The sequence below is a fragment of the Panthera pardus genome, unplaced genomic scaffold, assembly GCF_024362965.1.
Source record: "Panthera pardus isolate Hobbes unplaced genomic scaffold, ASM2436296v1 HiC_scaffold_5, whole genome shotgun sequence".
NCBI lineage: Eukaryota > Metazoa > Chordata > Mammalia > Carnivora > Felidae > Panthera > Panthera pardus.
This window is the reverse complement of record NW_026526980.1, coordinates 5,285,160-5,307,534: the sequence shown is the minus strand read 5'-3', so window position 1 is coordinate 5,307,534 and position 22,375 is coordinate 5,285,160. Positions and strand designations below refer to the sequence as shown.

The window sequence follows — 22,375 nt, the reverse complement described above, 5'->3', positions numbered from 1 at the left end:
AGCTTTAAAAATAGAAACACCCATTTGGGCACCTGGGTGGCTCAGTCAGTTGAGCGTCCGACTTCGGCTCAGGTCATGATCTCAGGTCCGTGAGTTCGAGCCCCGCATCGGGCTCTGTGCTGACAGCTCAGAGCCTGGAGCCTGCTTCAGATTCTGTGTCTCCCCCTCTCTCTACCCCTCCCCTGCTCACGCTCTGTGTCTCTCTGTCTCCCAATAATAAATAAATGTTAAAAAGAAATAGAAACCCATCTCTGAAACTCCCACCCCATTTTCTGATTCAGTAGGTCTTGAATGGGGCCTCTAAGTCCCCATCTTTTTTAAAGCATGCCAAGTAATTCTTATTCGCCACCAGGGCTGAAATCAGTGGCCTGACCTGGGAATTCTTAAGTCACCCACCAACAGATAAAATGTAAGGAAGAAATTAAAACTGAAGGAAGGGAGGTCCCTGTAATTCACAGTACTTCTCAAAGCATGGTCCTCTGCGTCACCTGGGAACTTGTTAGAAATGCACATTCCGGGGCTCCTTGGGAGGCTCAGTCGGTTAAGCGTCTGACTCTTGATTTCAGCTCCGGTCATGATCTCATGGTTCATGTGTGCTAACAGCACAGAGCCTGCTTGGGATTCTCTCTCCCTCTCTCTCCCTCCCTCTCTCAATAGATAGATAGATAGATAGATAGATAGATAGATAGATAGATAGATAGATAGATAGAAAAAAAAAAGAAATCCACATTCTTGGGACCCACCCAAGCCTACTGAGTCAGGAGCCCCATCAAGCTGTGTTTCAGCAGCTTCTCTAGGTACACAAGCCAGAGACCCACGACTCACTGCTCTCCCTCTCTCTCTCTCTCTCTCTCTCTCTCTCTCTCTCTCTCTCTCTCTCCTTTGCTCCCTTTGGTGAAACAAGTTGCCACGTTGGAGGGGACCAAACGGCAAGGAACCGAATGCTGCCAACATCTAGTGAGTGAGCTCAGACGCAAATTCTTCCCCAGCCAGCCTGCGAATGAGACCACAGCCCAGGCCGAGAGCCTGTGAGAGACCCTGAGCTGGAGGAGGCCACGCCCAGACTCCTGCCCCACAACAACCGTGAGGTAACTTTTGCTGTTTTAACCCGCTAAGCTATGTGGCCATTTGTTGTGCAGCAGATAGATAACTGATAGGAGGGTGGATACTGACAGGACCGAAGGAACTGCAGGAGTAATCTAGAAGCTGTGTTAAAGGAGATTTGAGAAAAGTTCAAGGCGTAGACCTTGTTTGGATCCCGATTGGGACACACTCATTTGAACAACACATTGTGGTTTTTTCATTGATATTCAGGGAAATTACCGCAGGGATCCTGGATGATATTAGGGTATAATTGTTCACTTTTTTTTGGTATAATAATACCACGGTTGGAGATAAGCTTTCAGATAATCAGGTGGAGGGGTGCCTGGGTGGCTCAGTCGGTTAAGTGCCCGTCTCTCGGTTTCAGCTCAGGTCATGATCTTACGGTTTTGAGTTCAAGCCCCATGTCGGGCTCCGTGCTGACAGGGCGGAGCCTGCTTGGGATCCTCTCTCTCTCCCTCTCTCTCTGTGCTCCTGTTCTGCTCGCACGCTCTCAAAATAAATAAATAAACGTCAACAACTAAAATCATCAGGTGGAGGGATGCCTGGTTGGCTCTGTCCGAAGAGCGTACAACTCAGGATCTTGGGGGCGAGAGTTTGAGCCCCACCTGGGGTGTAGAGATTACTTACATAAATACAAAACTTAAAAAAAATCAGGTGGAGAGGGGGTGTATATGTCAAACAAAATGATTGGCCACGAGTTGACGGTTGTTGAGGGTAAGTGTGGTGTTTAGAGGCTCCCTTTCTATTTTCTATGCCTTTGCCAATGTTTGAAATTTTCCATAATAAGAATTTTTTTTTATTTTTTAACGGTGTGAGCCAAATGTGCCCATTTTACAGATGGACAAAGCAAACCCCAGAAGCAGACAGGAGGATTGGAGGGAGTTTGGGATGGGTGGTACTTAGGTCATTGACCCTGAGGGCTATACCTGGGCCCCACCTGTGTTTTGTTCATCCTGGGGAAGGGGCTTGTGCACGGACTCTGGGGTCTGCTTCCCCGCCTGACGCTGGGTGTGGGGAGGGATGCCCCTGCCCTCTGAATCACAACTTTCCCGCACTCCATCTGAAGCACCTGCTGGCTGGCTATTATGTCTATACCCATGAGGGGCATCTTTTAAGTGCATGAGTGTTAATGTCACTTATGTTCTAATATATTAAGTCATCGCAAGGAGTATATTATCATGTTTTAATTTAGATCTTTTTTTTTTAACAAGATACTTAACCAAAGGGACGAGCCAGGCTCCCTCCCTTCTGTCCCCCAGTCATTTCCCAAAGCCAGCGATCTCATTCATTCATCCATCAGATGTTTGTTGAGTACCTACTATGTTCCAGACACCATGCTAGGCTGTGAGGTCCGATAGGAATGTGATCACGAGCCTCAAATGAGAGCCGCAGGTGAAATTTTAACTTTTCAAGGAGGTGCATTTGAAAAAAAAAAGTAGAAAGAAACCGGTGAAATTAATTTTTATAATATGTTTCTTTAGTTTACTATATCCAAACCCAGGACGTGGAACCAATTTAAGAATTATTAATGAGATAGCTTACATTGTTTTTTCATCCCGGGCTAGCCTGCTGGGGCTGCATAACAAAGTCCCACAGGCTGGGTGGTTTACACACCTGAAATGTACTTGCTCACAGCTCTGGAGGCGGGAAGTTCAAGACCAAGCGCGGGAAGAACTGGTTTCTCCTGAGGCTTCTCTCCTTGGCTTGTAGATGGTCTGCTTCTGGCCGAGTCCTTACGTTGTGTTGTCTCTGTGCCTGTGTCCCTGTTTTCTAATCTCCTCCTATAAGGACGCCAGTCACATCATATTAGGGCCCCTCTTAACTGCCTCATTTTACCTTCATCACCTCTTTAAAGGCCCTGTCTCCACATAGAGTCACATTCAGGTGCGCCTGGGTGGCTCAGTCGGTTAAGTGCCTGACTTTGGCTCAGGTCGTGATCTCACAGTTCGTGAGTTCAAGCCCCGCGTCGGGCTCTGTGCTGATAGCTCTGAGCCTGGAGCCTGCTTCGGATTCTGTGTCTCCCTCTCTCTCCGCCCCTCTCCTGCTTGTGCTCGCGCTCTCTCTCTCTCTCTCTCTCTCTCTCTGTCAAAGATAAATAAACATTAAAAAAATTCAAATACAGTCACTTTCTGACCAAGTGAGCATTAGGGCTTGAGCATATGAGTTTTGGAGGGAGACACAGTTGAGTCATAGCACACACGGAGCCTTCAAAACCCAGTGTGTATTTGACTCATGTCACATCTCTGTCCCAAGCAGCCCCATTGCAAGTGCTCAGTCGTCACCTGTGCCTGCTGGTTACCCCCTGGGACAGCGCCATTCTGGCTCAGGGGTCACAGCGGCCAACACGGTGGACAAACACCCCTGCCCTCATGGGGCTTCTTCTCTGGAAGAGACAGACGACAAATAAGGAGGTAAAGTGTATAGTATGCCATGTGCGTTTTAGGGAGAGGGACAAGAGAGAGAAAAGCGTGAGGGGTGGGGGTCCAGGGGTACATTATATGTCCCCTGTGCACCCTTCCAGACATATCCTGATGGATGGGTGGATGGACAGATTAGACATGTCCCCATTCTTTTGGTATATATATTTTACGTTTATTTATTTTGAGAGAGACAGAGAGAGAACACGAGTTGGGGATGGGCAGCTAAAGAGGGAGAGAGAGAATGCAAAGCAGGCCCCATGCTGTTGGCACAGAGCCCTACGTGGGGCTCGAACTCACATACAGCATGATCATGACCTGAGCCGAACCAAGAGGCAGATCCTTAACCAGCTGAGCCGCCCGGGCTCCCCTGCTCCTTTTTATTTATTTATCTTTTTGAGACATAATCAGCATATTAATTTCAGGTGTACAACATAATAATTCGATATTTGCATACATGGCAAAAAGATCACCACAGTAAGTGGCCTTAATGTCGGTCACCGCACAGAGTTACAGAGGTGCTTTTCTTGTGATGAGAACGTTTAAGATCTACTCTCTCAGCAACTTTCACGTACACAATACAGTATTATTAACTGTCGTCGCCATGCTGTATATGCGACAGCCCCAGGACTTACTTCTCTTGTAACCGGGAATTTGAACCTTTTGACCGCCTTCACCGCGTCCACCCCCGGCCCCATCCCTGGCCCTGGTGCCTGACCACCAGCAACCTGTTCTGTTTCCATGATGCGGCCTTTTCAGATTCTGCGTGTAAATGAGATCACACAACATTTAACTTTCTGTCTGACTGATTGCGCTTCGCGGGAAGCCCTCAAAGTTCCATCCACGCTGTTGAAAATGGCAGCATTTCCTTCTTTCTTTATGGCCGGGTGGGATTCCGCTGTATACGTATCCACCACATTTTCTTTACCCATTCATCCATCGATGGACACGTAGGTCGTTTCCATGTCTTGGCTGTTGGAAATAGTGCTGCAGTGAATCCGTATCTTTTAGCGACGGTGATGTCATTTCCTGGATCTATACCCAGAAGTGGAATTACTGATCACATGGCAGTTCTATTTTTATTTATTTACTTTTTGAGAACTGCACCAATTTGCGTTCCCACCAGCAGCGCGCAAGGGTTCCTTCCCTTTTCTCCGCATCTTCGCCGACACCGGTTTCCTCTTTGGTTTGTTTTTTGGTTTTTAATTTTTTTTATTCGTTTTTTTTTTATTTTTGAGAGGCAGAGAGAGACAGAGCACGTGTGGGGGAGGGGCAGAGAGAGAGAGGAGACCCAGAGTCCGAAGCAGGCTCCAGGCTCTGAGCCGTCAGCCCAGAGCCCGACGCGGGGCTCGAACTCATGAACCGTGAGATCATGACCTGAGCCGAAGTTGGACGCCCAACCGACTGAGCCACCCAGGCGCCCCTTGTTTGTTTTTTAATAGCCCTTGTACATGTGTGAGGTAGCACCTCGTCTTGGTTTTCATTTGCATTTTCCTGGCGATTCGTGACACTGAGCCCCTTGTCACGTACCTTGTACACATACTTGGCAAGTACTTTCACATACTTGGCTGTCTGTACGTCTTTGGAAAAATGTCTACTCGGATCCCCCTGCCCATTTTTATTTAAAAAAAAAATTTTTTTTTAAGTTTATTTATTTTTGAGACAGAGAGAGACAGAGCATGAACAGGGGAGGGGCAGAGAGAGAGGGAGACACAGAATCGGAAGCAGGCTCCAGGCTCTGAGCCATCAGCCCAGAGCCCGACGTGGGGCTTGAACTCACGGACCGCGAGATCGTGACCTGAGCCAAAGTCAGACGCTTAACCGACTGAGCCACCCAGGCACCCCGCCCCTGCCCATTTTTAAATGAGATGTTTTCTGCTCTTGAGTTGCATGAATGAGATATCCCCATTTTTAAAAATACAGATGGTGATCTTCTATACATGCTGTTCTTTGCGCTTCTTACTTGAAAATATATCTTAGAACTCACTTCCCATCATCACACATGGATAGGCCTTATTCTGTTTGATTTCTTGATTTTAAAGAATAATTTGGAACATATGAAAACATGGTGCTGCCGAGCTAGAGAAACGGAACCTGCCGTTGGTTGAGCGCCGACCCCCCCGATCGCCGGCCCACTCATCCGATCGTCCTCACAACCCCGCAGTGTGGGTGCTGTTCCCAAAAAACAGTTCAGGTTCATGAGCAGCTTTTATAAACAGGTGGAAAATAAGAACTACTAACTTCAGGGAAATTTCAAGTCCCAGATGGCAATATTACTAGATGGTAGGGTCCGAGAGACCTCCCTGCCAAAGTTACCAGGATAATAGACTAATCCTGTATAGTGATATCATATTTCATTAATATGGGGTCATTACAATTTAGCAATATAGTAACAAGAATATAACGTAATCAGGGAGAGCTGAGAAGTTACCCCTGCAGGGATTGAGACCCTGTGCTTGGGGATGAGGCTGTGGTTGGGATACCGGGGCACAAGGGTCCAGACGGGACTCTGCCCCCTCGGATCTCCCTCCAGGCAGGAAGAAGCTTCCAGAAGGGAAGGTGGTGCCAGGAGTCAAGATGGAACTGGCCTGCTGGCCTCCACGTGTGAGATGAGAGATGGGTAGAGGGCACATTCCTATAGCACAACCCACCTTCCAAGCCCCAGAACCTTCTGTGCCCAGCCAGCTAGCCGCTCCTTCCTGTTCAGGGTGATCCGGAGCCGGCAGGCTCCTCAGGGTCTCTACAAATGCTGCGATTTCAGGCAGTGTGCCTGTCCTGTCAGGAAATGCCTGTGATTCTGGAATGGGCCGATGGGCTGACCATAGTACCGGCCTCTGGGGTATGGTGAGGTCGGTGCCTTCGTGTGCACAGAACGCTCAGAGCCGGACCTAGAAGCACTGAAGCTGTTGTGATCACCTTGAGCCCCAACAGGCCCCGTGTGACTCAGGGGAGGGGATTTGCCTGGGACCAGACTGCCCCACACGGAACCGGCTCCTGAGAGAGCATTGTTCTGCACTCGAAGCCACGCGGTCTGTGGGTTCAGGCCTGACTGTGCCCCATCCCAGCTCTGAGACCCCCCACACCTCCCCAAGCCCCGCTTCCTCCATCTGTAGCTTGGGCTTGGTCCACGGGCGGCCTGAGCACTCGGCGAGAGCCCTGGCCGACTGGGGTGTGCCCGAAAATGAGGATCATTTCTGAGCAGAGCTGGTGCCCCTCAGGGCTCCCTGCTTGCTGATGCACTGAGGAAAACCCGCGCACACTGCCCTGGGCCCCTGCCAGGCCCTGTCCCTGCTGCTAGGGGCCCCCGAGGGAAGGGGTTGGAGCCAGCGAGCATGTCTCCTGCGGGCCCTGAGCTGCCGGGCTGGGAGGCTAGAGGGAAGTGAGCTGCTGAGGCAGGAAGGTGGCCCTAGGCCCTGAGTTTCTGCTCTGATTCCTGGGGCCTCAGCCTTTCCGTCTGTCCTTGTTTTCTCTGCCCCCTTCCTCCCTCCCTGCATCGCAGCCCCACATACTCACAACTGTGCGTGTCTTTCCCGGCCTCCACATCTTTGCATGGGCTGTTCCCGAGCCTAGTGGTCCCCTCCCCAGCCTTTCAGACCCCCTGCCCACTGTCTAAGACTCGCAGGAGGAAGCCCTCCCTGCACCCCTGCTCTGTGGGCCCCACAGGGCTGGGGTCAGGTCTATACCAACTTTGTAGCCCGGCCACAGTGGATTCTTAGTAAGCGCTTACTGGAAGCAAACGCATGAGTGCGTGAAGGAATGAACCTGTCTTCCCAGTCCCCAAACTTTGAGATACCAGGTGCGGTCCTGGGGGAAGCTGGGTAGAGAGGGTTCCCACGCCCCGGGCACTCGAGGTCTAAGGGGAGGCAGATGTTAAACAAATAGTTATATAATTACCCCATACAGTCCCTGAAGGCAAATACGGTGCCCCTCGAGTGTGTAGCAGGGGGATGTGACCTCGCTAGGGGTCTGAGAAGGTCTCCTGGAAGAAATGACATTTGAGGGGCCCCTGGGTGGCTCAGTTGGTTAAGCGTCCGACTTCGGCTCAGGTCATGATCTCGCGGTTTGTGAGTTCCAGCCCCACGTCGGGCTCTGTGCTGACAGCTCAGAGCCTGGAGCCTGCTTCGGATTCTGTGTCTCCCTCTCTCTGTGCCCCTCCCCCAATCTCCCTCTGTCTGTCTGTGTCTCTCTCAAAAATAAATAAAACATTAAAAGAAGAAGAAGTGACATTTGAGGCCTGATCTGCAAGCTGAGAATCAACAACTAACCAGGCAGAGGGAACCGCATGTGCAAAGGCCCAGTGGTCAAGGAAAACGTAGAGGGGAGCATGTGAGACACCATAGCACAGAGACCAGGGTGGGAGGGTCGGGGCTGAGGGGAGGGTGGTTGAACTTTTACCCTCAGAGAAATGCCAGGACATGCAAGGATTTGGCATCCCTGGGGTGGGACTCCAGTCAAATTTTAGAACATGGCCGTGTTGTTCTGCCACATGGAAAACAGATCAAAGGGGCTGAGAGAACAGGGAGGAGGCTCCTACAGCCCCTGAGCCACTGGGACTGAGGCAAGGATGGAAGGATGAGGAGTTCAGAGGATTTTGAGCAAAGAGCTACCCCCACCCCCCACCCCCCACCCCCAGCCGGGTGGGGACTGGCTCTGCAGAGAGAAGAACAGGCAGACCCAGGGTGAGGCCTGGTCCTGCCTAAGCAGGGGCCAGGCCAGCCAGGAGCAGCCCCTTGTCAGGAACAAGGTCTGATGAGCCCGGAGTCCCTGGCCGCCCACCAGTCACCAAACAGACAGGAGTCCCCCCAGAGCCAGGGGCCTGGGGACACAAGGGGTGCTGACCCTGTCCCCATGGAAAACATATTCCAGGAGCCAACACCCTTCTCCCTCCCAGAATCCCAGCAATTGGTGCCCTGGGGAGGAGACCTTTGAGGCCCACCCTGCCGTCCCTCCTGGGAGCTGCTGGGTGACCCTCGCTGGGCAGGGAACCTCACCTGCCTTCTGGGCTGAGAGCCCGCTGCCGTTCCCAGGCTTCCTTGGGAACCCGGGGCTCCTTCCCAGGAAGCCCCTGTCCTGCTTAGCCCAGCCCCCCGCGGGGAGTGTCCCTTCAGCCATTCAGGAAGCACATGCCAAGTCCTGGGGACAGGTCGCCACAGGAAGAGCTGACATCCTAGAGAAGGAGGCAGGGCACATGCAAGTTAATAAGGTAATTGTATGAGCGATTTCAGAGAGGGATCACTACTGGAACAGTGATGTGATGGGGGCCAAGCAGAGGTGGGGGGAGGGGAGAGTGGAGACTATCATCACCGTGACCCTGGAGGTGTGGCAGGTTTCTCTCCTCTCAGCCACCAGAATCTCCCTTCCACTTGAGCATGGAAAGCCCCTCACCCGCAGTGCCCTGTGTCAGTCCTTTCCCAGGGTCTTTCCAGCATCACCCCTTTCCCCCATTGTAGGTGTTCCCTTGGGTGGGGTTTCCCCAGGACCTGAGCCAGAGAGGGGAGCTAGTGCTCAGGGTGAAGGCCACACGCGTGGACCTCCTTCCACCTGCCGGGTCTGAGCCCCCCAGAGCCTCATAGCTGTTGCATTTTGCAGATCAGGAGACCCAGGCAGCCAGCGAGGCTTCTCCAGGCCACGTGACTCAGAAGGCAGGAGTCAGGATTTGAAATCAGCTCAGTCTCATCCCAAAGGCCTGTCAAACCCTGTCAGAGCCTCAGGACAGTTTTGGGTGTGTGTGTGTGTGTGTGTGTGTGTGTGTGTGTGTGTGTGTGTGTGTGTATGTTTAATGGTTATGTATTTATTTTGAGAAAGAGAGAGAGTGTGTGCTTGTGAACCGGGAGGGGCAGAGAGAGAGAGAGAGAGAGGGAGAATCCCATGTGTGGAGCCCTACTCGGGGCTCGAACCTACGAACCGTGAAATCATGACCTGAGCAGAAATCAGGAATCCCGTGCTTAACCAGCTGAGCCACCCAGGTGCCCCCTCAGGACAGTTTTCTGATGGGAGTTACAGATTCTTCTGTCCCTTTCCTACCCCTCCCTTCACTGTCCCCCTTTCCCATGGTGGTAAATGTCACTACCAGCTCCCCAGTGGCTCAGTCAGACACCCCAGAGCCGTGCGACTCCTCCCTCACTGCCCTTCTTCCAGGGGCTGGTCATTAAATGCCCCTCAATGGGCCTCGTAGCAGCTCGAATCCCTCCTATGTAGGTAGAGGTTGTCTCTCCCTCCCTCTTGGGAAATTGTGGCAGGTTATCACTGATCTCGAGAAAGCCGCACTGGGGTCTGTGGGCACCTTTCTCTAAAGATACAGCTCACGTGATTGCTATACATGCGACGTATCTCTAAGCCGGGCCAGCGGACAGTTCCCCGGGGTCCCTAAAGAACACCCCAGGCCCTGCCCGCTGGCAGTTCCTGAGACTTGAAATGAGCGAATTGCATGGCATATGAATTACATCCCCATCTGTTGAAAAAGCCCTCAGTTTGAGGGAGCCTGGGTGGCTCAGTCGGTGAGGGTCCGCCTTCGGCTCAGCTCATGATCTCATGGGTCTTGAGTTCGAGCCCTGCGTTGGGCTCTGCACTGACAGCTTCGGATCCTCTGTCCCCGTCCCTTCCCTGCTGATGGTCTCTTTCTCAAAAACAAAAATAACCATTAAAAAAATAGATTAAAAAAAAAAACCTTCAGGCTGTCCTGTGTCCTCCTCCACAGAGGTGGGGTCCAGATCGGCTCAGACAAATGAAAAGTAAAAAATACCGCGTAAACGCTCAAATGCTACCTCGTAGCAGTAATCAGAGCTAGGATTTCTTTTTCACGAGTGACATGCTAGGCTCTGTTCTCAGTGTGGACTCCTGTGGCTCACAACGGCCCCGTCAGGCTGACATTGTCATCCCCTGCTTGACAGACGGGGAAACTGAGGCACTTAGTGGCACTGTGACTCGCCCAGGTCACAGAAGTGTCAGAGGCAGGGTTTGAACCACACAGGGTAACCCAAACCCTCATTACCCACTCCCCCCCACCACACTCACAAAAGTACAGAGGGTTATAGTATAAAAATCAACAAGTGTCACCACACAGTGGGCCAGTGGGCGGGTCCCGCCGTGTTCTTCTCCGCATCGGTAAACCGCAGGCTGGCCCCGTTCCTGACACAGGGCGTTGACTGCAATCATGTGAAGTAGGTCTTCTGGGAAAGGTGCAACTTCCTCCACGTTTCTTTCTTTTCTTTCTTTTTTTTCTTTTCAGGTGCAGCTTCCTCTAGATGATCTTGATTCGGGGCCAGCCCCGCCCACTTGCCACCCTGGGGAGGGTAGGGGGCCCTCCCCACGGCTGCTGGCTTATCCTGTCGTAAATCATATTGTTAGGTCATTTCATCCATAAATCCTTCAGAACATATCTCTAGAAGATAAGGACTCTCCCTTCAGTAACCACATTTTCATGGAATTACCCTTCTCACACCTACCCGAAGTTCATGATCCCTTAATATCCTTGAAAATCCCACCTTCCTGTCATTGTTTCCTGAGTGTATTTTGATGGGTGCTTGGTTCACCCTGGGAGACAAAGTCCTACATTGCTTTTGGCTGGTAGATCTCCTAAATCCCTTTTAAGCTATAATGATTCTCTCCTCTTTATTTCCTCGCATTTTGATCATTGCACACAGTGTGGAGTCCTTGATTGATTTGCTGCCTCTTTAATGGCCTCCAGCAGAAGTGGGGGGTGGGGTGGGGGATGGGTGGGTAGGGGATGTTTGAGGGGAGGGTTTGGCCCAGCCTCCAGGCCTTATGGAGAGCCTGGGATTTCCACTTCAGTGGTTGTCTGCAAAGAAATAAAATTAGGTCTGGGTAGAAAACCGGAGGCACGTTGACGTTGGCAGCAGCTAAATATATTCATTTGTGCATCTCCTGAAGGTGTTGTCAATCCCACCTTCAAAGCATATCTACAATCCGCCGGCTTCTCAGAGAGAGAGCTGATGGTGGCCTGGGTCAGGGTGAAGACAGAACAGTGCCCAGGAATATTCTGGAGGTAGACTTGGTCAGGTGCTGTATGGATGAGGAGGGCGGGAGTCATGCCAGGCTTACTGCTCCTTTTTTGCTGGGAAAAGCAGCCTTCTTGCCTGGAGCTCATGTACCCAGACTCCTCTCCCCAGCTCACAGCTGCAGCTGGGGAAATCTCAAACACACACACACACACACACACACACACACACACACACACAAGATGAGGGTGATTCACGCTCAGCATGGGCCACCAGCACCCCACTCTCAGCCTTCCAAAGAGCCAACAAGAGGAAAGCGGGGTGGGCAAGGGGAATGACCAGAATCAGCTGCCAGAATCAGCTGCTTCCCAGTGGCCTGACCTCAGTCAGCGTAGTGCCTCTCTGAGCCTCAGTTTCCCCATCTGGGCAGTGAGAATGCCTCTTGTCTGGGCGCCGTGAGGAATTCAGTGGTGATCCCTGCTCTTAAGGTGGTGGTCTTGGAGAGAGCCTGGTTGGCCCCAAGCACATCAGGAGGGTGTGACGAGCGGCCAGTAGAAAGGCTGGCATAATGACACCTGGGTCTGCACCTCCCAGCCGGTCCCTGATCAAGCCTGAGCACCCTGGGTATAGGCACAGCTGAACCCATGAGGGGGGTAGTGATTGGGGGTGCTGTCCGTGGTTCTGAACGCTCCTCCTCCTCCTCCTCCTCCTCCTTCTCCTCCTCCTCCTCCCCCAACTCCCCGCCCCCCAACCCGACTGGCCTCTGCCAAGCTTGGGGCTGTTATCCTCATTTTCCTTTTTTACTTTGATGCTGAACATCCAAACATTAATGAAGAGGCAACTGAGAAGATGGCTAAGGGCATGGACTCCAGTTCAGATCCTCATACAGCCCCCTACCCATTGCATGACCTTGGGCAGCTCGCTGAATCTCCCTGGCAGTCGCTTTCCTTATCTGTAAAATGAACATAACATACGGCCCTCCTAGGATCATCTTACACACTTTCTACCTGGAATCAGCTGTTTCTCATGGGAGTCCTGTTCCTTTGGGTGATCCCTGGGAATTAGGGACCACAGTCTGGACATTCAGGGGTGCTCACTGCCACTGGGTTTTCACGGAGTCGGGGCTTCAAGCTGGAGGAAGTGAGAACTCATTCACATTCAAGATGACAGGGTTGTCATTTAACTCCTTCGATTCTGCCTTTGTATCTCTTTTTCTCTTCAGCCTATATTATAAAGGTAATAGTTTCAACATAATGATACCACTATAATCACTACCTATAAAATGATGGAGGGCAGTTGAAGATTGCCTTGTGGTTCTGTTTCTTTGTGATTCTCTGGTCCTTAGGATAAAGCCCATTAGGGATGTACAACCAAAGTGCTGTTTTAAAATCACTTCCAATCATCCTTTTTAGTGTGGTTGCCAACTTGACTTTCAGCCAGGTTTACTCGTTTTTTGTTTTTTTTTTAATATTTTAGGGGATTCCTTTTTCTTGTCTTTGCTTTACACTCTTGTAAGCTGTTTACATATATAAAATAAGAAACAAGATACACTCGGGGAGGACTAACTTCCAGTCCCCTTCCCTTTACTCGTTGCCTCCCTCCTCCACAGGTGACCATTTTTGTTCGTTTATGCTTTATTCTTCCATTGTGTATTTTTTGAAAAAAGAAGCAAGGGTGTATATACCCCACGCACATATTCAAAAGATGGCGAACACACTTCTGTCCCGTGGATTTTGTTTTTTTATTTTCTCACATGAATCCCACATCCCGAAGATCACTCCAGGGCAGTGGCAGAAAAACTTCCCTGCTCCTTGTCACGGCTGTAGAGTGCTCTCCTATGTGGCAGTCCACGGTTTATTCAACCAGTTCCCTCTCAGTGGATGTTTGGATTGTTTCCAGTTTTCTGCTGTTTCCAGCAGTGCAGCAACAAAAGCCTGGCATGCAGAATTTCATACTTTGGGCAGTGCATTTTGAAGACAGATTTCTAGATGCTCTCATACAATTTTTGGTTTTGTTAACTCTCCTAAGACTGTTGTTTTAGAGCAGTTTTAGATTCCCAGCAAAATTGAGGGGACCTCATGGGATTTTTAATTGTAACTGTGGCACATGTTATGTAGGAATTCATGATGCTATCGGCGGGGGGGGGGGGGTTGTCACAAGGGCTCTGCCCTAGTCAGGGCAGTCACTGAGGACTTCCCTGAGTCCTCAGTCACTGAGGAAGAAGTGGTGGTCATGCTGAGATCTGAAGGAAAAGTGGGAAATGGTTAGATGATGAGAGGAGGAAGAAGTGTTCCAGGCAGCAGCATGTGTTAAGGTCCTGTGGCAGGTGCGAGCATGATACATGTAAGCAATTGACAGAAGGCCCATGAGGCTGGAGCTCAGAAAGTGAGGGGAGTGAGGGGGCCATGCCTTTGCGGTGAAGTTGGTGGAGATTTGAAAGAAGAAGATGAACGTGGGTGGTAATTAGGAGATAAAACACACAGAACCTGGTCATTCTATTCGTTGGGACATAGATTCACCTGCCACTTCAGAGTCCCAAAGTGCTGGTTTAAACAAGATAGAACTCTATGTCCCCTCTTTTGTATAGTCCTGGTGTAAGTGTTCTCCTTCTGGTTTGGCTGGTCCAGGGTGTTAAGGCCCCGGGCTCCTTCTGCCTTGTTGCCCTGCCATTCCCATGCTACTGCCTTTGCTCTTGTGGTCCAAATGGATCACACCATGTCCTGCACTATGACGAGTGGGAAGGGAAAGCAGAAGGGAGAGCAGGGAAGGGGGAGGACCTCCCGGGGAGTTGCGTGCCTCTCATTTGCCAGAATTTAATCGGTTGAGGACACCTACCTAGCTACAAGAGAGGCTGGGAAATGTAGTTTAATTCTGAGTGGCCATACCCAGCTCCACATGAGAGGTTCTATCACGCCGGGGAGAAGGGATGGCGGAGGCTGGGGCTCAGCCGGCAGTCTCTGCCACTGGGAGGGTTTGGAGGTGGGGGAGGGGAGCAGAGGGAGGTGGTAAGGAGGCCTCCTCGCTCTCTGGCTTGTGCACACGTGTGGGTGGAAGTGCCACTTGCTGAGACAGGAAGCAGAGGGGGGCGGCTCTTTCTAACCTCGCACCCCGTACGGTAGCACATGAGCTAGCTTTGTGCATGGCAGAGGGAGCAGGATCCCGGTGTTGGGGAACGGAGGCCGAGGTAGGGAGGAGCATCCCTGTAGCAGAATGCTCCAGTCGCAGCTGATCGGGAAGTCCCGGTGTCCCCAGACTGGTCTTGGAGAAGGGGGCCACCTCCAGCTCCCCGTGAAAGCACTGCCTGTATCCCCGGGCAGGGAGCGGATGGGGGCCGAGGGACCAGTATCCACTGTTGCCGACTGCTTGCAGTCCCCTCTGGGCTCTGGCTGGGATAAGAAGGACCGCCGCCCCTGCAAGCCCGGGGAAGGCAGCCCGACTCTGTCCCGGGACTAGGAGACACGCTGAGCTGAGTTCAAACTGCAGCTCTGCCCTGTTGACCTTCGGTAAGTTGCTTAACCTCTCTGAGCCTCGGTCCTCTCCTCTGTCCAATGGCAGTGAGGCAGGGCCTGCCTAACGATGGTGAGGACACGGAGTGGCGTGTGAAGTACCCGGGTGGCACTGGCACACGGTCGTCGTACTCGGAGTGGCTGTGTCCCTGCGGACCTGCAGAGGGACAGCGTCCCCCAGCTGCTCCGGGCCAGTGCTGGCGCTCAGCTTGTGGCAGCCCTGGAGCGGGTAGGATGCACTGGGCCCTGCTCTGGGATGGAGTCTGAGAGGAAGTCGGGCTGGAGAGGAGGTGGTCACACGCCGGCACCACAGTGCGCCCCTCGGTCCCACCCAGGACGATCCCAGGTGCCCAGTTCCCAGAGGTTGATGGGAAAATCACGACACGCAAACAGGATCCTTCACAACCGGACTTATTTCTGTCTGCACCAGGTCTGAGGGGGAGGAGGGTCCCACAAACCCTCTTGCCTGTAGACAGTGGAGGAAGCTGCACACGCAGAAGTCGGACTACTGAGCTGCAAAGCCTGGCCTCACCACTTCCTCTCTAGCTCTCTCACAGGCTCTGAGCCTCAGTTTCCCCACCTGTCAAGCGGGGGTAATGAGACCGCTTGCCCCATAGGAGCGTGGGATGATGTTTAAATAGCTCAGACATTTAAATAGCTCGGTCCAGAGCTGGGCACGCGGAGAGTGCTGACGAATGTCACAATTGGCGTCCCCGCCCCAGGGGGATGTTGTGTGCGGTCAGCTGGACAGGCCAGAGGCGGTGAGGGGCGCGAGGGCAGGGGGTGGCTTGTGCGCAGCTTTGCAGCCCCTGAGAGGGCGGGCACATGAGTGCAATCAAAGGATCCGCTTTTTGCAAAGGGAAACCCACCACTCCCGTGCAAACATAAGATCCTTGAGCGTGTGTCAAAGATTTTCTTTAACGCCTCAATTAATGAGGGAACTAATACGACGTAACGACCGACCTCAAGGAGAATTAAAAAGCACACACACGTGGGCGATCAGGACCGCTGCCGGGGATGTACAAACAGGTGCAAAGCTGGTCCTTACCCACAGGGCAGTAAAGTGTATCCGGGCACAATCTGCATTACCATCGGCTTGCTACGACCTAAGAGTTGTAAGATGCCTTAAAGTTGAGAGAGGCCGCGATAACCACAAACGACGCACAGAGAAGGCGCCTGTTATCTATTTGCCTGTTTCAAAATGTATCATCTTTCCTGACGGTATGCACACACTGACACATGTGCACACGCACGTATGTGTCTGTGCACACACAGTCATGCTAATGCGTGCCCAGATCACAGACAGGTCTCAACGCTCACACTGTGTGTGTGTGTGTGTGTGTGTGCGCGCGCGTGTTTCTGGGTGTCTTTCTCAGTCTCTCAGACGCTTTCCCTCTCGGATGTGACACTGACATTGACTCAGACCCCCACTTTCAAGCCTTTAGTCGGGCTGCCTCCCCTGCTAAGCACACCTCCTCGGGCTTCTCTGCCCCCTGACACCCTCTTGAGCGTCTCTCAGAGCTTCCCGTGACCGCCTCTCTGATCTAGAATCCCTCCAAGCCTCGATCTTTATGTCCCTCCGCCTTCCCTGTGCCTCCACCGGGGGCCGTGTCCGGTGGACCGAGACATGGGCTGCAGAGTCGTTCAGTCTGGGTGTGGATCCCAGGTCTGCCGCTTCCCCGCGCAAGACCGTGCGCAAGTCACGGCATCTCCCTGAGCCTCAGTCTTCCCACCTAGAAGGTGGGAGAATAGAACCAACCTCCTGGGGATCTTGCTTTGTTGTTTTTTTTTAAAGATTAAATTAGCAGAGGAGGGGCGGGCTCTTCTTGGCAGAGGGTCTGACATACATTAACTGCTCAGTAGATGTCAGCTGTCATTGCTGCTGTGAAAACAGGCCTCGAGTTCACATTTCCTGGGTGGCTGTGACGCCCCCTGAAGACAATGCCCATGAAAGGGCTCTGTCAACTTGTCTGCGGGGAAGGGGTTGCCTATTAACAGCGGGGTGTGTAGGGTGTGGGGTGGGGAAGTAGGGGGCGGGGGGATGGGGAAGTGGGGGGGACCTGGGGCCAGATGGCTGTGACACCGATGGATGGGACAGGATGCGGGCAGCCCTGGGAAGTCTGGGGGGCTGAGAAAAGCTCACGCCAGATCCAGGCAAAACCTGGGTGCTCTGCTAGAGGAAGAGCCTGGTGCCCGTGTTAGGCAAGGGGCCTGGAGGATTGAGGACAGGGAGCGCAGGCCTCCCGGCTGGGTGACCTTGAATGGCCTCGGACACAATGTGCCCTAGACACTCTTTCCTCGTATCCCGTCCTGAGCCCCCACATCAGGCGCTTGGGTCCAGGCGGTGACAGTTTGGCAGGTAGAACCAACGATGTGACCCCCTTCAGTCCTCACAACCACCTGAGAAGTGTATTACTATTATCCCAAGTTGGCATCTGGAGAAACCGAGGCTCCGATCAGGTGAAAGGAACCAAGCCCTTTCCACGTCCCACGAGGCCAAGAGGCCCCTCTCAGTGGCGCTCAGTCGCCATTCCTGTGCTCCCAAGCTCTGGCTCGCTCATCCAGATTCGTGCGTTCAACCGTTCGTTTGTTCCTTTGTCCACGCACCAACCCCCAACTGATTTTCTTGCTCTATGCCAGGCCCTGGGAAGGTGCGGGAAACACCCGCGTGCTCAGACACGGGCCCCTGACCTCACAGAGCTCACGGTCCCCAAAGGCAGAGAGACCAAAAATAACCCGGTACATCCCCACCCAGCATACCCCCAGTATATCCCGACCCAGCGTGCACAAGTGCCGAGACTAAAGGAAGGATTCTGGGGGCGTGGGGGTAGTCAGGAATGGCTTCCTAGAGGAGGCGGAGACTGGGCAGAGGCTTGACGGACAAGTGGAAGGAGGGACCCACTCTTCTCTGGGCAGCACAGGGAGTAGGGAGGAGAGGTCTTTTCACCTGTGCCCTGGAAGACGAGTTGTGGACAGAGATAAAGGTGAGGTCTTTCAGGCAGCAGGAACAGTAGGTGCAAAGGCCCAGATGCAGGAATCACACGGGAGGAGGGGGTACAGAGCGAATTTAGCATGCAGGAAGCTAGGATGGAACAGGAAACGGTAAATGATTGGATTAGAGACAAGACAGGGCCTTGCACTACAAGATTTTTCTCTCCAGTTTTACGGAGATATAATTGGCCTAACACGGTACTAATTTTAGTTGTCTGACATAATGATTTGATATACATATATATATATATATTAATTTTTTTAATATTTATTCATTTTTGAGAGAGAGAGAGAGTGGGGGAGGGGTAGAGAGAGAGGGAGACACAGACTCCCAAAGCAGGCTCCAGGCTCCGAGCTGTCAGCACAGAGCCCGACGCGGGGCTCGAACTCACGGACCGTGAGATCATGACCTGAGCCGAAGTCAGACGCTCAACCGACTGAGCCTCCCAGGTGCCCCCGTATATATATTTTAATATCTATTTATTTTTCAGAGAGGGGTAGAGGGGCAGCGGGGGCGGGGGGGGGGGGCGGTACCGAGGATCTGAAGCAGGCTCTGTGCTGACAGCACAGAGCCCAAAGTGGGGCTCGAACTCACAAACTGTAAGATCGTGACCCGAGTTGAAGTCGAAGGCTTAACCAGCTGAGTCACCAGGTGCCCCGAGATAGGTCTACATTGTAAAACGATCGCCACAGTAACTCTAGTTAACATCCTTCACCACACACAGTTACAACTGAGTTTTCTCGCGATGAGAACCTTTAAGATCTACGCTTGGCAACTTTCAAATATAGGACACGGTATTGTTAACTGTGGTCGCCATGCTGTACGCGACATGCCCGGGACTTACCCGTCTCATAACTGGAAGTTTCTACCTGTGGACCACCTTCACCCATTCCGCTCCCTAGCCCTACCCCCGCCTCTGGCAACCGCCGACCTGTTCTCTGCGTCTACGAGTTCAGCTTTTTTAGATTCCGCGTATGAGATCACACTGTGTGTCATCATTGCCAATGCTTGTTATCTCTGTCTCTCTCTCTCTCACAGCCATTCAAACAGATGTGAAGTGAAATATTTTGAATGCTGGGCAGGGCGTGACTTTATCTTTAGGGTGCTAGGGAGCCTTGGAGTGTTGCGGGCAGTGGAATGGCTCATGAGATCTGTTGTTTTAGAAAAAAAGAACCTTGGCTGCAGTTCCGAGGGCGGATGGAAGCGGAGCCTGGGGGCCATTTGAAGGATGAGGCAGGAATTCGAGAGAGAGAGGCTAGCCCGGGGAAGGGACCCAGGGGTGGGCGGGTGGAAATGGCAGCATTGAGGATGCAGAATGGACCAGGCTCCGGGGCAGTCATTTCCTGGGCAGATGTTAGCCCAGAGAGGCACAGATGTTCTGCTCACTGGCCATTCAGCCGGCCGTTCTGTCGCGCTCAGCGTGGGCTACAAAAACAGCCCTGAGGGAAGGACTCTGCCCCTGTTGACCGGGCGTGGGGAGTGTGGGAGAGAAAGGGAGGCACGCATGGGGCGCTTTCGTACACACTCAACGGTTTGTGGCTCACATTACCTGTATCCGATCCTCATCACAATCCTGCGGGGGGCTGGGGGGGGGGGGTTAGTATTAATGCACCTGGCAGGCAGTGTTGAGATTTAGGCTGGTGGCTGCATGTGGGGGGGACGAAGCAAGGCGGCAGTGATTGGGGATGAGGAGGATGGGGTTTTCTGGGATGCTGACAGTGTTTCGGTTCTTGCCCTGGGTAGTTCCCGAGTGTGTTTTCTTTTATTTGATGTTTATATATTTATTTTGAGAGAGAGAAAGAGCGCGCGGGGGGGGGGGACGGGCAGAGAGAGGCAATCCCAAGTAGGCTCCCTGCTGTCAGCAGGGACCGTGACGTGGGGCTCAGTCTCACAACCATGAGATCATGACCTGAGCCGAAATCAAGAGTCAGACGCTTGACCAGTTGAGCACCCAGGCACCCCGCCCCCACCTCCAGTGTGTTTTCTTTATGAGGGTCCGTTGAGCCGGGACTTAAGTAAGATACGTGTCTTTATTTCTGTAAGGGTTTTATGCCTCAACCCAAAATAAAGATATAAAAAATACGTCATATGCATTTTACAAATGACAGAGCATCGGGTTAAGTTTTGATGCGGTCAGGGGCACACTTAAGTTTCCATTAGTAGGTGGAAGAGCCCGGATCTGAAGCCGGGAGTGCCCCAAATCTGGAAACTGGGTTCTGGTCTCTCTCGGGGTGATTTTCAACGGACCTGCCCTCCCCCGAATGACCTGCAGGGGGAAGCAGAGAGCAAGGGATGCGCCACGGGGGCCAGGACGCACCCGGCCAGAAGGGGGCGCTGCTGTCACAGGAGGCGGGCGCGGGGGCGTGGTTGCTGGGCCCGCCGGCCTCGGAGTGGGGTGGGGGGAAGGGAACGCAGGACTGGGCAGTCCGCAGGGGGCCAGCTCTTACCCCGTTTTACAAAGAAGGACCCCAGAGGGCCTGGGAGCCCGAGTCTCCCAAGGGGTACATTACAACCTGAGGGTTCTCCCAGTCCGGTGCTGCTGCCAGGGAGCACTTGGAGATCAAGAGTGGGGTTCAGGACCGCCAGGTCCCCCCTTAGGAGTAAGCCTTTCTGGTTTCACCGATGCTCAGCCCTGCTCTGCTAGGGGGTCAGGGGGATGATGGCGATGAGCCTCGGGGCATGATCCAGGGAGCAGTCAAGCCTCCTTGAATGAAATGCAGGGGCTTTTCCCTGCCGGTGGGCACCCACTATGCCACCATGCCCTGTATAAAGGGGAAGGGGAGGGACGGTGCCAGGTGGCGCCTTCAGGCGGGGCGTCCTGCAGCTCCTCTCTTGACCTTTTAAATTTCCTAACTGGAGTTTCTGGAGCTGTAGGGGGGAGGCCTCTGAAGGTGCACACACGTGGGCACCCGTGGTGTCCCGTGAACAGAGGGCAGAGGACCCAGGCTGGTATAATGGCCCCCCTGCGTGGCCTGGGTTTCTTCCTGCTCGCCCGCAGGTGGCTTTAGCAAGCACAGCCTGCAAAGAGACGGGTGGGAATCCGGTGTGTTCAAACGGGACAGCTGCCCCCCTGTGGCCCCGCGGCTCTGCGGTCCCCTCTCTGAGCCTCATCTAGTAAGTGGAGGAGGCCAGCCCCATTCTGCCAGCAAGCAGCCTCGTGTGGGAAATGAAAATGCCTCACGCAGGCCTGGTGCACAGAGGGGGCTCGCTCTCCTCTGGCAGACCCTGTTTAGCTGGCTGGAGTCTGCAGCCTTGGGAGCCAAGAATTTGGGGCTTTGCTGATAACTGGTTGTTTTTGTTTTTTTTTTTTTCTTAACTGGGAGTAAATCTCCCATGCAGAATTCCAAATAATTTGCCTCCATCAGCCTGGTGAGGTTAACACCAGCGGTGATCAGTCATCTTGAAGGCATCTACCCTTTAAATTAAAAAAAAAAAAAAAATTTTTTTAATCTTCCTTTATTTTTGACAATGAGAGAGAGTGCGAGCAGGGGAGGAACAAAGAGAGACAGAGAGAGAGAGACACAGAATCTGAAGCAGGTTCCAGGCTCAGAGCTGTCAGCACAGAGCCCAACATGGGGCTCGAACTCACATTCATGAGATCACGACCTGAGCCGAAGTCGGACGCCCAACCGACTGAGCCACCCGGGCGCCCCAAAGGCATATACCCTTTATACGACTGTGACAAAATGGCCCTTGTTTGCTGTGGTCTCCCTCCCCAAACGCACAACCCTGTTCTGATCGCAAGGAAAACATCACACAAATCCCCATGGACGGACATTCTACAAAGTACGGGACAAATACTTCTCAAAGCCGTCAAGGGGATCCAACCAGGGAAACTGTCCCCAGCCCAGAGGAGCCTAGGGACCCGTGATGGCTACACATAATGTGGGGTCCTGACTGGGATCCTGGAAAAGAAAAAGGACATTAGGAAAAACAAAGGAACTCCGAAGAAAGCAGACTGCAGTTCATAAGAACGCGTTTGTGTTGGTTCATTACCTGCGGCCAGTGCCCAGGAAGGCGTTAATGATACAGGAAGTGCATGTGAGTGTCCCTGGAACATTCTGAACCACCTTCACAGACTCTGAGAGTCTATTAAAATACGAAGGTTATTAAGAAAATTTTTGAGGGGCACCTGGGGGGCTCAGTCAGTTAAGCATCCAACTCTCGGTTTCAGCTCAGGTCACCGTCTCAGGGTTTCATGAGTTTGAGCCCCGTGTCGGGTTCTGTGCTGACAGTGCAGAGCCTGCTTGGGATTCTCTCTTCTCCCTCTCTCTCTCCCCCTCCCCCGCTCACACTGCCTCTGTCTCTCTCCAAATACACAAATAAACTTAAAAAAAATTTTTTTTAAAAAGCAAGTTTTTGCAGGTGGCCATGAGTTTGCTAACTTTTTGTTTTTAG

The 22,375-nt window shown here is 52.6% G+C and overlaps 1 long non-coding RNA gene across 1 annotated transcript in view; it reads left to right on the top strand.

Annotated features, from left to right (window-relative positions):
* LOC109278334 (uncharacterized) overlaps positions 1-22,375 on the top strand; it is a 66,048-nt gene that overhangs the window by 9,881 nt on the left and 33,792 nt on the right. Inside the window, exon 2 of the long non-coding RNA XR_008419386.1 lies at positions 905-1,083. This is a non-coding gene — a long non-coding RNA (uncharacterized LOC109278334). The remainder of the gene's footprint in view (positions 1-904; positions 1,084-22,375) is intronic.